This window comes from Anastrepha obliqua, chromosome 3, assembly GCF_027943255.1.
Source record: "Anastrepha obliqua isolate idAnaObli1 chromosome 3, idAnaObli1_1.0, whole genome shotgun sequence".
NCBI classification, from domain to species: Eukaryota; Metazoa; Arthropoda; class Insecta; order Diptera; family Tephritidae; genus Anastrepha; species Anastrepha obliqua.
The window spans coordinates 141,229,859-141,244,178 of NC_072894.1; the positions used below are offsets into that span (position 1 = coordinate 141,229,859).

General features: G+C 33.2%; 1 protein-coding gene across 7 annotated transcripts in view; it reads right to left on the reverse strand.

Moving 5' to 3' along the window:
- Positions 1-14,320, reverse strand: part of LOC129240464 (cationic amino acid transporter 3) — a 70,313-nt gene that overhangs the window by 21,297 nt on the left and 34,696 nt on the right. Inside the window, exon 1 of one of the 7 annotated variants that reach the window (XM_054876277.1) lies at positions 11,061-11,133. The exons of 5 other annotated variants lie outside the window; for them this stretch is intronic. The gene's annotated coding sequence lies outside the window, so the exon portion shown is untranslated. Of the gene's footprint in view, positions 1-10,554; positions 10,821-11,060; positions 11,134-14,320 lie in introns of those variants that run through there. One more of the 7 variants, XM_054876275.1, reaches the window with a different exon arrangement.

Sequence of the window (14,320 nt, forward strand, 5' to 3'; positions counted from 1 at the left end):
AAAAACCAGTGTTATGCCAACAAACCAGCAACAATTGATGCGCTGAAGACCAACATAGATGTCATAGCTGAAATACAGCCGCATACAATCGAAAATGTGTTGAAAAATTGGACCGATCGTATGGGATGGTGCATGGCTAGCCGAGGCAGCCATATGAATGAATTTGTGTTCCATCATTAACCGGAAGGATTGTACTTCAAAATAAAACAGACAGTTTGGACAAATATTGAGTAGTTTCTTTTTTATAGCATTTTTAATTCCGTAAAGTTATATGGCGAACCCTATATAAAGAAAAAAATGTTTACTTAAAATTTTGTTATTTTTTTATCTTTATAACTAATTTTGCTAATGAACTTTTTCATGTAGGTTAGGTTAGGTTATAGTAGTAGTCAGTCTGCACGACCAACTCACTTAAAGCTTGCAGCTCCGTTGTGATAGCACTGTGCAACACGGGAACCTAATTTATTTTTCTTCGTGGAACCATTTTGTGGATCTTATGAAGCGCAGAATTGGACCCATCCCCACGCCAGACAGTTCCGTAATAGAATTGAAAAAAATATTTACCTAGAAAACCTGCTCTGACTTTAGCTAAGGCCGGACAATTGTAACGGAAGTGCTCTACTGCTTCTTCCTCATCTCTACAGCTTCTACTTCTTTTCTTCATACAACTTTTCTGATTTTTAGTAGGTTTTGATTTACTTACTTTACTAGGAAGTTTGGTGGGAATAAAATGTTACTGAGTGGCAACACTGTATATAAGTGCTTAAAATGGAATGCCATTAAAAATGTGTAGCAAATGTAAAAACAAGATAACAACAACAAATAAGTCAATAATATTACAGCTATTTAAGTTGAAAAGCGGTAGAGACATAGAGTAGTCGCATACAATTAAAAATATTTCATATTTTTAGAGTAAATGATCAGGCAAGAATTTTTATATACCGTCTATTACAAAAAAAAACCGAACTTTGTTAAATAAAATGAATGCGCCATCTTTTGAACATTTATTTCAAAAATATTAAATATTAATTAAAAATATTTATTTGAAAAATATTAAATATTAATTAAAAATATTAAAAATTTTTGAAATAAATGTTCAAACGAGACTTTTTATATACCGTCTATTACAAAACAAACCGAACATTTTATAAGTAAGAATAACTTATTAAGCTTAATTTAGAATATTTCTGAACTCCGTGTTGTTATTGATGTTGTTGTTGTAACAGCATAAAAAATTCCCGGATATAAATCCGGAACGTTAAATTCTACATACGCAGTTTGTTCGAAAAAAAGGTGACTTTTTTACGCAAATATGTGAAAAGCCTTGAATATGTGCGCCGATATCTAGACTTTATCCAGCATGTCGAAGGAGAACATCTCATTGATATGCGATTGCGAATATCTGTGAAATTCCATACACGAAATTCTATTTCGTCCATTACTTGAAAATCACTTGACTTTCTATACGCAAACGAGTGTCAAACACAGAGAAATAAATCAATCTGGCTGAAAATCTTGGTGTGCGACCTTCCAAGAGATGCTACTAACTCAGCATAACCTCAAAACGCGCCAGTAATTCCATTTCGCTGACTTTGCACGGACCTTCAAGCAACTCTCGTGACTATATATCGCATTTTGATCGAGCTTTTAGTTCAGTCAGGTGGTCAGTTTTGGACGATAATGCCACATCTCATCATTAAGAGTTGTGAGGGGCTTTATGTCAAATGGGAAACTATTTTATTTGACCATTTGCTATATCCACCTGATTTGGCACACTACGACTATTACCTATTCCTGAAACTGTATTTTGAATGAATGCAAAGTGTCATTAATCATTCAAAGCCTATTGTGACCATTATCCTATATAGCATTCCTAAAAAGTACCCGGCTAAACCCATAAATAACTTGGAAAACCGTGCGATTGATTAAGGAAAAATATTTATCAAAAAATACGCAGTGATTGTGAAATGCTTGGAGACTTTTTTTATTTTATTGTTTTTTTTTTGTAACAGGGAGTGCACTTTAAATTTTCTCTGCCGACAACGTCAAAAGCAATTATTTTTACAAACTCAGTAACGCCTTTGCGCAATAAGTTGTAAATAACAATAACCAGAGGAAAGCGTTTTTGCATATGTTTTGGCACTTTATATGGTACAGCAATATTTAATTTTCAAAAGAATAATTAAATGCTGATTGTGAAACAAAAAAAAAATAAAAAATTAAATTTTTTAAAGCACAAAATAAAAACTTGTTAAGAATTCAGTTCCTGTCAATGACACTGCAAGCAAAATTTATATTCAAATTTACATATCCAAAATTTACTTAGATGCATAATTTGGAACACGTTTCATCGCGACCACTTGGACACATACATACTTATATATAATATATGCATGCATATGGCTATAAGGTTTGTAATTTTAAGATTTCTTTTTAAATTGTACTTTTTTGTATATGAATTTCTTTTTCAACGCTGAACCCATAAAATATAATATTTAATCACATCTCATGGGCTTAAAATGAATCCGCGTACGTTTTATCAAAGTTCTGAACTAGCGGTTTTTTGCTTCTGCTTTGAACAGAAGAATCATACGAGAAGATGCGCTTGACACGCCTGGCACTGGTACCATGAGATGTGTAAACCAATGATGGTATGTAAGCAAGCTACAAAAGATACAGCCACTTATTCACAAAATTGCTGAAGTTATTCCCAAAATAAGACCCCAAAATTTTGAAAGTATACTAGCGAGTTGAGTTCACTATTGGGGTATAAATGTTGCGAATGTCGCAAATGTCTATGGAAACTAAGGTCTCAGAAGAAAAAATAATCATCTGCCCTTATGGATAAATCCTTCGTCACAGTATTTTCTTCCAAAGAGGAATGGGATAATGGGCTTAGTGTTAAGGAAAATGATATAAACATCTATACAGATGGCTCAAAACTAGACAACAGAGTAGGTGGAGGGGTTTACTCCGATAAACTCGGAGTTAGCCAATCTTTTCGCCTACCCGATCATTGTAGTGTATTTCAGGCGGAAGTCACTGCCATAAAAGAGGGTCTTACGGTAATAAAAACGAGAGTATTATCCACAAATGAAGTCTTCATACACTCGGACAATCAAGCAGCAATTAAAGCGCTAGAATCTAAAGCACACTCGTCAAAAACAGTCATAGAATGTTATAAACTTCTAAATAACGTATCAAAATACTACAAAGTACATCTTATTTGGGTGCCAAGCCACAGGAATATAGCAGGGAACTGCAAGACAGATGAACTTGCTCGAGCCGGTGCAACGGTCGACCTCCAAGTGGATAAGACGCTGATACCCATGCCTATAGCCACTTGTGAACTACTTATAGATAGGGAAACCATCAATAAGGTAAATACAAGTTGGCAAAACCTCTCAACATGCGAACTAAGCAGACAGACATGGCCGAATTGGAACAGCGGTCGCTTTTTGATTGCTTGTTAAGATTTAACAGAGAAGCTATAAGAAAAATGATACTGGTATTAACTGGTCATTGTCTAATAGGCAGCCACGCTAGAAGGTTAGAATTTCTGCAGAAGCCGTCTTAAAACAGACGAAGAGGAAATAGTGAGACACGTTTTACGTGAGTGAGAAAACTTAGCTGTGAGGAGGGAGGCTCCGCACTCTTGATCCGGCCTTTTTAACTGATGTAGCAGACACAGCGCATCTAAAAATAACGAAGCTTTGCTCGTTTATTAAAGCTTCCGGATGGTTTGAAAAGGAACACATGGGTAAGGATAAGTTCCAGTGGTATCACAATAGACCTATGAAAGGTCTAAATGGGTCAATGCGACAGCCACCCCACCTACCTACCTACCTTATGGATATTTTGCAAGGATAAGAGATTCAATTAGGACGCCCACTATTATAAAATTATAAAATAATAAGTAAATACGTGGTTTGCCTTTTATATTGCAACGCTACTTTTGATGCACTATAACTCGGTATTTTTATTCAAAAGTTTGGTACTTTTTTAGCATAAACTTGCATATAAAATATATCGACCTTCGCCAAGTAATCTTTGGCTGACCGCGACCTCTGCTCCCTTGCGGGTTCCAGTTCAGTCCCATTCACCTATCCATCACCACTTTATACGTTTGATTGGCCATAGGATTGGCACCACACTTAGGCACTGTGAAACGCTTTTTCAACGAGTTCCATTGTAGAATGAATTTTGTGAAGACCGTCCAAAGTTGTGCCAGAAACAATTGATGACGTGCGTCAACTGACAACATAAGATCGTTGAGATAGAGTCATCCTTGGACAAAGTGGGACCAGCATACAATCAATCTTGCTTGAATATTTGGTCGTCAAGAAGAATTTGTACTTATTGGATACCGCATAATTTGACAATTGGACTCGTGCCGATTGGTGCAAAGAAATGTAGCAGGAGCAAAGTACAGGTGATGAATCTTGGATCTATGCATGTGAGACGGAAACAAAATAGCAATCGACAGGTGTATGGCTGTTCCAAGCTTAATCCAACAAAAGTTGTTCGCGGAAATAGCACCTCAATCTGGTCATATCGCAACTGTACCAATAGAAAAACTTAATACAGTCAATTCTGATTGGGACACAACCATTCGTTTGCCAGAAGTTTTCGGAGAATCATGCTGCACCAAGATAATACGAACTCCCACGTATCAACTCACACAAAAGGGTTTTTGAGCACCCTAAAGTTTTAAAAATGTATGGCGCATAAGCTTGTACAATGGCAATATCCAATGAGGCATCCCTTGGACTGTTTGAAAGAAAGATTCTGCGGAAGATTTTTGGACCTTTGCACTTTAACAATAAGGTGTGTGAGCTTTACGACGACATAGACATAGCGCAGCGAATAAAGATCCAGCGGCTTCATTGACTGGGTCATGTCGTCCGAATGGATACAAGCGCTGCGGCTCTGAAAGTATTTTCGATATATATTCGGTAGCAGCTGGTGGTAGCAAAGCAAGAGGAAGGCCTCCTCTAGGTTGGATAGATTAGGTGGAGAAGAACTCGGCCTCACTTGTCCAACTGGCTTTGATTAGCACATAAAGAAACGACCGGCACGCTCTGTTAAACTCAGCCAAAATAGTATAAGCGGTTATCGCGCCAATTAAGAACAAGATTGATTAAATTAATGGGCCATCCGCCTTACAGACCTACAGAACAATTAATACGAATTAAAAGAATAAATGTTACGAAATTTTGACACCTGAAAGCCAAGAATTTGAAATTATTGGCCTTTATCTCACTGTGACGTAAAACTTAAGTGTTTTTTACTTTTACTTTGCCGTCATTTGATCCACTACAAATTCCAAAGGTAATTTTTTTTTATTCATTTTTTGATATAGAATACATACATAAATATGTGATACTACCGATAAGACATTCGGACTTTCATTGAGCTGCTACTCATATATAATTTTTTTTTATAATTTTTGGCACACTTCGCTGCTATTAGCAAAAATACTTTGTGTGCCAGACAGATAAAGTTGTGTTTCTAAATTTGAAAAATGGTTCTAATTGAAGGGACAATAAATTGTTTCCAATATACTCCGGCTGTATACAATATACTCCTCAGTGAAAATAATTTTTATAATAACTTCAATGGCCATAAAATATCAGGATTATCAAAAAAAAAGCCTCATTGATTATCTATATGAAAGACCTTCTTTAAGTCAAATTTCTTTAATACCATACAAATTTGAATAAAAAGGGTTCGCTGCATATCTGCGGCGCGGTGCAATCGATAAACCTACAGATCAACGTTTTACAACACACACTTGAACAACTGTAGGTTGATCGATGGCATCGCGCCGTGGCGGAGGAGTTCGTTGAAGCATGAAAATCAATCATGAAATTTCGTCTCTCCATAAAGCCGAATGGTTAGTGCGTGACTACTATTCGGAAGTATGCAGATTCGAATATTCGTGTATGGAACATCAAATGATTCAAAAAGTTTTTTCTAATAGCGGTCGCCTCTCGGCAGGCAATGTCAAAGCTCCGAGTGTATTTCTGTCATGTCATAAAACCATATATGTCTTTTTCTATCTCCTCATAAAAACATATTTGCCGTTTGGAGTCGGCTTAAAACTCTACGTCCTTCTATTTGTGGAACAACATCAAAACGACCACAAATGAGAGGACGATCCCGGCCAAACGCCCAAAAAGAGTGTTAAGCGCCAATTATGTATGTATATATCGTTTTAAGGAAAAAAATCCAAACTTTCGTTTGAGCAGAGTGAAATTCGAATCGAAATTTGAAAAAAATTAAAAATAAAATTAAAAAACTCGCCCTATGTTGCTCTGTTTTCTTTTCGCTTTAAGCGATTTTTAAAATACTAATTAAATAAATAAATAAAAATTTAGCAAAATTTTTTTTTCAATTAAAATTTAAATTTTTAATTATATTTAAAATTAAAAAAAAAAATGAGAAAAAATTTTTAAAAATTTTCTGATGTTGTTTTAAGTTTTTTCTTCTTTTACCTATAAGTTATTTTAAAACTAAATTTTAAATTTAAAAAATAGCATAAGTTAAAAAAAAATTTAATTTTAAATTTTCTTTTAATTTTTAAATATTTCTTTTATGTTCTTGCTTCTTTTAGCTTTAAGCTAATTTAGCAACGTTGTTTTTTTTTCTTCTAATTAAAAATTAAATTTTAGAAAAAAAACAATTAGCAAAATTAAAAAAAATATATAAAACAAATATAAGAGAAAACAAAATAAATGGGTTTTATAGGAGTAAAAAAATTAACTAAAATTAAAAAAAATATAATATAATATATATAAAAATATAAGAAAGACCTTAAAAAATATTTATAAATTAAAAAAAGAAACAAAACATTTTAAAAAATATTAAAATTTTATTTTTGAATTTTTGCTAATATTTTTTTAATTTAATATTTAATTTTTTAAAAAATTTTTTATATATTTTCTTTTTAATTTAATAAAAATATTTTTTATATTTCTTTACTATATTTTTTTTTATTTTTGTTAATTTTTTATATATTTTTTGATGTTTTTATTAATTTTTTATATATATCTTTAATTTTGTTTTCTCTTAGCCAGACAAGCAAAAAAGGAAAACAGGCTTGCACAAAATAAAACTAATTCTAAACCCTTCTATCTAAAATTAAAAAAAAACAATTAATTTAAAAAAATGGATCAAAAGTTAAAAATTAAAAAAAAAACGTATTTAAAAAAATTATCAAAGTTAAAAAAAAATTGAGGATTAAAAAAAATAAAAAAAAACAAATTTAGCAAAAATTTAAAAAAAGTGTACTTTTTTATCAGAAAGTACGCAAAACATCCTATAAAAGACATTTATTTTGCTATCTCCACAAAAATAATTAATTCTAAGCTCCAATTTAAAAAAAATGTTATCAAAAACAATGTTCCAAAAATCAAAAAAATCTCAACAACCACTTACTAATTCCTCACTCTTTTTTGCACAAATTATGCTACCGTAAAGTGTACCAACTTTACCAAATTTCATTAAAATCGAAGCGCTGAGGTTTTAGGCCGGCACACTTGACGTGTTTTGCCTCATTTACAAAATATTTTGTTACTTTAGTTTTATTTGCAAATTTTAATATTTTTTTTTTTGTTACTTTTTTCTTTCAATTTTTATTTTCTTCATTTCTTGCTGACCGAGTTCAAATAAGGAGTAACTCAACAAAAAAAAACAAAGAACTTTATATTTACTTTTCTTTGCTGTGCCTTTACAGCAGCTCATCGTTTTCATGTTATGCTAATTTGCCACAAACGTAAATCCCCACATACACACACACAAGTCAAAACACTTAAAACATATTAATTAGCCATAGCACCAACATAAACACTACATGCATATGTATGTGTATGTGTAAGTGTAAGTTAAGTTAAAGTTTCAAGTGCAAATATGGCTAACGTATTTAATAAGTAAACAAAAATATCTATATGCAGTTTCTAAATGATCAAAATGATGAAGTAGGAAACGTTCACAAATGTCAACTGGTATGTAATTTATTACCTTGAAGTCCACCTTCGACCACATTTGAATGAGCAAAGCTACAAACTTACAAACATTCATAAATATGCATATTTAGTGAAAAAGTCATTTTTTGATAGATTCGATTCATATAACTGCGCTGGCTTAGGCAAGTACGACCTTAAGCTTTGCTACAGATTTTCAATTGCTTACTATACCTTATGCGCTTGATTCTTCAGACCGGAAACCTTTAGCACTTTTTCACCTAACTCAGGTATTTTGAAGATTAATTGAAAATATTGGCTTCCATTGGCATACCATGCAGAGCAACAACTGCGCGGAAATTTTTCTATGCATGCCTCGTAAATGGTGTAACTCTAAAACTGTTACATGGAATTGGTGCTGTTATTTATTGTAGTTTGCTGGTTGATAAAAACTTAAAAAACTGTGAGCGAGCAGTGTAGGGTTGTTAAAAAGTACAAATCTAATCAAAATTGTATCGCCGAGAAAAAATTAGGTAACAATTTTGAAGGAAAATACTGATAAGAAAGTAATCGATTAGCCTTTATTGCATTCCCCAAATCATACATTCCGGGAGTTTTTTTTTAATTTTTTTTCATTGAATGAAAATAAGACGTTAATTTTTTGATTAGAGATTTTTTCAAAGATTAAAGATTTTCACTTATGGTTTATTTCAATTCAAATAACTCGTCTATAAAATGCGTGCCATAATTATGTGTTTATAAGTTTTGATAAAAAAAAAAAACTTTCAAATTATTTTTTATAAAAATTTATTTCGTTCAACTACATAAATTCAAGTTTCAGATTTATAAAAATCGCCCCATATATTGATAAAATTTGATACACATTTTTTTGTATTTTGATAAAAAAAAAAATTTTCAAATTATTTTTAATTATTTTTTATACAAAAACTCAAGTTTCAGACTTATAAAAATCACCACATATTCATAAATTTTAATAAAATATTTCTTTTCAAGTTATTTTTAAGTATATTTTTTATAAAAACTTATTTCATTCCATAAAAAAACTGCATAAATCCTAGTTTCAGACTTATAAAGCTGTAAATACAATTTTCTTTAAATAAATTCTGATACAAAATTTTAACATTTTGTGGAAAATTTGTCAAATTTTTATAAAGCTTGTGCGCAAACTAATCACCCAATTTTTTTTAGTAACTTTGAAACTTGTTTTTAAATGCTCCTTGTTATATAATACACTATACTCTTATGAAAAAATAGTTAAAATTAAAACATTAAAAAATATTAATAATCAAAAATTAAAAAAAAGTGTAAAATCAAAATTTGTCAATCGTCAAAATTTTGTCCTATTATAAATCCAAGTTTTTTTGAATTTTTATAAATCTTGTTTATATAATCTTATTTAAAATTAATCATCAAATTTTTTTAATAACTTTGAAACTTGCTCTTTGTTATATAATAAACTCTACTTTTATTAAAAAATAATAAATTTTGACCATTCAAATTTTGTCAACATGTGTTGATCGTATAACGGATTTTTAATCAAAAATTCACATGCATCTCTTGTTGATAATTGCAATTTTACAGATCACTTTGAGACCCTTAATACTCGTTAAGATGGCAGTCCCATCTACAAGGAATTCAACAACAAAAGTTACGTGGTCAAATATTATTTGTGCACTTTATTATTTTAGTTCATCTATGTATTTCCCTCACAAAACAGTCTTGTCATTGAGGGTAACTGTAGAGCCGATGAACTAGCGAGACTCGGCACTAAATTGTCTGATGAGTACATAGATAATGACATAGGGATACCCTTACAAACATGTAAGCTACTCATCCTTGAAGAAATTGTAAAGAAAGCAAACGAAAGATGGCGTAATGAAGCCACCTGCAAAATCGCCCGTCAACTGTGGCCGACACTAAATGCTAAACGCACAGAATCTCTGCTAAGCCAAAATAAACACAGTCTTAGCACATTGATCTCAGTCATAACGGGGCACTGCCTAATAGGTAGACACGCCCAAAGGATGGGTGTGCAAACACATGACTCCTGTAGAAGTTGTCTAGATGAGGGCGAGGAAGAGACGATCCCGCATCTTCTGTGCCACTGTCCTGCTCTATCCAGTCGCAGGTTTACTATTCTGGGTAGACAATTTTTTAATATTTTAAAATTTTTGAAAAGCACACACTGGTTTTAGGGGAGATAGGGACAAGCTCCTCACGCGGCATCACAATGGGCTATGAGCCTGAGTTTGTCCCACAGGACAACCGCTTCAACCTAACCTAACCTATGTATTTCAAATCTCAAGACAATTTAAAAAATCTATCTAATGTGTGAAGCCGCGCTATATAAAATTTATCTCTTTTATTTTATTTCATAGGAATTTTTTTTTAGTATTTTTGTTATGCTTCCATATGCTTTTTTACACGTTTTTATGAATACAAATCGGTCCACTTTAATAGTCAAATTTACTTTAAAGAAGCAATTGAAACCCTACAGGCTTGAAGTGAAGCGTTTACATTAAAAACCAATTTTGAGAAATTTTACAGCGATGTATTTTTTACAACTTACAATTAGCAAATGTTGTTCCTGCTTTCGACCTTTTATTGTTCATAAATTACTTTAGCGCGTTGGGCTTAAGAGTTCAAATATTTGCTTTGTTTTGTGGAATAAAATCACTATTTTATTAAATTAATTTTTTTTTTTTGTTTCTCAAAACGTTCGTTCCACAAAAACTTTCTTCAGCACAATTGTAATTTATGCCTGCAACAGGATCTTAAAAAGACAACGGTAGTATTTTTTGCAATTTCGATTTAATTTTTTTATATTTTTTCGAATACATACAATTTAAAAAAATTTATTACAATTTGTTTTCCTCCACTTGTACGCTGAACAGTCCTTTCAATATGAATTTCTTTTTTGACTGTGTTTAAAAACGATAAAACTTATTATTTTATTGTAAATTCACACACGTCCGCCTTAGCGATCGTACACGCAGTCTTATGAAAATCACAGGCTATTTTAGCCGTAACGTATCCGCACCGTTGGCACAGGTAGGCAGTCGTTAGCAATTTTACCTCAAGCACGTACTCGTACACGATCACTGCAATATCACTACACCTCCACACGCGTTACGCTCCAAACTCGTTCTGAACGGATCGTGTCTGGAGTAAGCCATCATAAACCTTTAACGGCCGCAGCTCTGCTGTCAACAACGTTAACAATGGCAACAACAACAGCATTCTCTTGTAGTACTAAATCAACTCAACAACATGCGCCGCTGCTACTTCAATGCGCTCTTAACTCTTTTATGTATTTTTGTTGTTGCTGTATTTATTTTTTATCTCTGTCAAAGTTGTAGACGCCGTAATGTCAATTTTATTGTTATTTTTGTTGTTCTAAACCATTTATTAGTATTGCGGTTGTTATTGGTTAGCGCTTTCTATTTCCCCACCATTAATCCAGAATGCACCGAATGCGCTTGGATTGGCATAATGTACAACTTCATGTTCATGTTTTTGTTATTGCTTATACACTTGTGATTATGACGCTCGTCAAATAATTATTAGTGCCCATCGATTAGCAGTAATGCGAATACGAGAACAATAAAAATGGTCACGCGAACCGCCTTCGTTTCTTAGCGAAAACAAAAGTGAGTAGAGTAATAACTGCTATACGAGTAAATACTTATGTACATCGATTGTATAGTTTCTGCACCTTTCGCGTCTTGTTTTGACGACAACACCGCTACGCTTTAACAACAACGTCACTGCACGCAGCATGGATGTACTTACATATGTATATTTGTGCTTAATCTAATCGGTACTTTATACATTGCAGAGTGCACCGGAAATTGGCTAACCATAAAAAAGTAAAATTAAAATTATAATTAAAATTAAAATAGTAGTAAATACGGCTTCATGATTTATCCAATCTTCAAGTGATGTGTGCGTGAAAGTTTGTGATGTCATTAATGGATGAAGCATAAATCAAAATAAACCATGTATCACAAAGATCTATTGATATCACGATGCGGTGTAATATAAAGAGATCTGGGTTAGCTGTGGCCAAGTGCATTGAAATAGGGTGATTGCAGCGACGCTTATACAAATGACTCATAAACTGCTGATACACATCGTAAACTGCACTGTCTGTTGTGGCTTGCAAGTGGGAGGTACTGACGAGCTATACGCACTGCAGGCAATGACTCAAGAAGTGATTCGTTCCAGAAAAACTATGCAACCAGAAATAGAGCAGATATAGCGCATGAAATCACACATTTTTGGGAAAAATTTATTGTCAAGTCTTGCATTTTCCCATCTATGTCATATGATTTGACTTTAGAGAGAGTTAATGTTGGTTACGATAAAAATTGTGCTACAAAAATTAAGCAGCCGTAGCAGGTGTAGCGAAAAAGTTAGAGCCCAGATATCTAAATCTTTGCCCGACCAGAGCAGGGCAGCTGGGAAGAAGGTGCTGAGATGATTCCAGCTCGTCTTACGGACAGCTTCTGCGGAAAGGACTTGGAGCAATCCCAAACCTTGCCGCATGGACACTTAACGGGCAATGTCCGGTAAGGATACCTACCAAATTCAAGAGCAGCGATTTCGTTGGCTTTAGATGGACCCTCTGGCGCGCTCGTTCTACCCATGATCAGAAGAATCTCGCGACTTTGCACGAGGCCCCATCTTTCCAAGAGCAGATGTTATCAGGTTATCAAGGGGATCCCAATCTTCTCATTTTGCGATGAAACCATCTCCAGAGTCCACTGTCTAGCCAACTCATCGGCCCATCAGTTTCCCTCTAAATGTGAGCCCAAGCAAAAATGTATGCTTTTGGTACGGATGTTATTTTCGAACATGCAAAATCTAACATTGGTCAAGGTACAAGGTGGCGCAAAATTAATCATTCAATTTTGCTTTTGAACAACTCTTTTACTAAATCAAAAAAACAATTATTTTGAGAGATGGAAATCTTTATTTTGAGCTTTAGGCGCTTCATTGATTGTCTGTTTGTATACTGCAGCTGTTTAGTTCATAAGTATCAAATATGATTAACGTACCGTGCCATTTGAAAAAATGTAAATCTCTCCATAGGGTTATTAATTTTGCCCCGCCTTGCAGATATGGTGATCAATTAGTAATATTACAGAAATCGCTTCAATTTGTTAAATTTTATGAAATGTTAAATTTTGAGAAAATTTCCCAAAAATGGTATGAAATGTAACCAAAGTATAACTGAAAGTACGCACATACGCGCAACTCCAAACTCAGCTCCATTTAAGACTTATTGAGAGAGCTGAGTGTGGATGGGGTACTGTGATTAGTAGAAGGCAGACTTTAAGGTCGAGATATAAACCTTCCCTTTTTCACTTCATTTCGACCAAAGTTGGCAGGAATATCATTTGGCCGTGTCTAGCCGTAATTTTGAAATATGACAAACATATAAATAAATATCAAAATTGTAATATAAAGCGTGTATTGGTATTTGATAATTAATAGTACTCTTACGATTCTTTACAAGCATGTCAGGTTCCGTTCTTCTCTTCTTGTTCTATGTGATAACACAACAGCAACAACTAGGCTGAAGTGAACTATGAGGTTAACGACCTTGGCGTTAGGTTGCTATTAAGAGAGAGCAACTATGTTACTCAAAACTTATGCTAAGTATGCATGTGTGTATGTAGTACAATAACATTTCACTTGTGCAGCAGATTGTATTGCTCGACTCAAGGTTTTACTTTTCTATAATTAGACTTACTCATTAATTGTATTATTGCAGGTGTTAAAATTAATTGGCCTATAATATGCAGAAATACATTTGTAGACACTTTGATATTAACAATTTACCACTTTAGATGGTTGATAATCACGCAAGGGCGAGTGCGAGTAATAATATTAGACTAGAGGGTTATTATTCTTCATTTTGATTTATGCTTCAATATAACCTTTTAGTATTTCGAAATCTACTTCTCACTTCCTTTTAAGCGAATGCATGTGATTTTTATAATTTTACTTATAAAATTTGATTGTTTTATCAATTAGCTTTTTTATATTATCAATTTGTCAATGAAGTAATTTAAAAGCACATGGCAGCCAAAGTCCTTCAAGTTCGAGTTTTTTTTTAAGTTCCAATTAAACACATATTTTGAATGGGAACTCATTATCTGTTTATTGACATACTCGTGTGGTATGGAGTAGGGGGTCTACACTGTATGAATTGTAAATAATACTCTCCAAATACCCCTCGTGTATAAGGGGTCTACACTGTATGAATTGTAAATAATACTCTCGAAATGCCCCTCGCGTAACAGCAATTTCGCGTTGAATGTTATCTT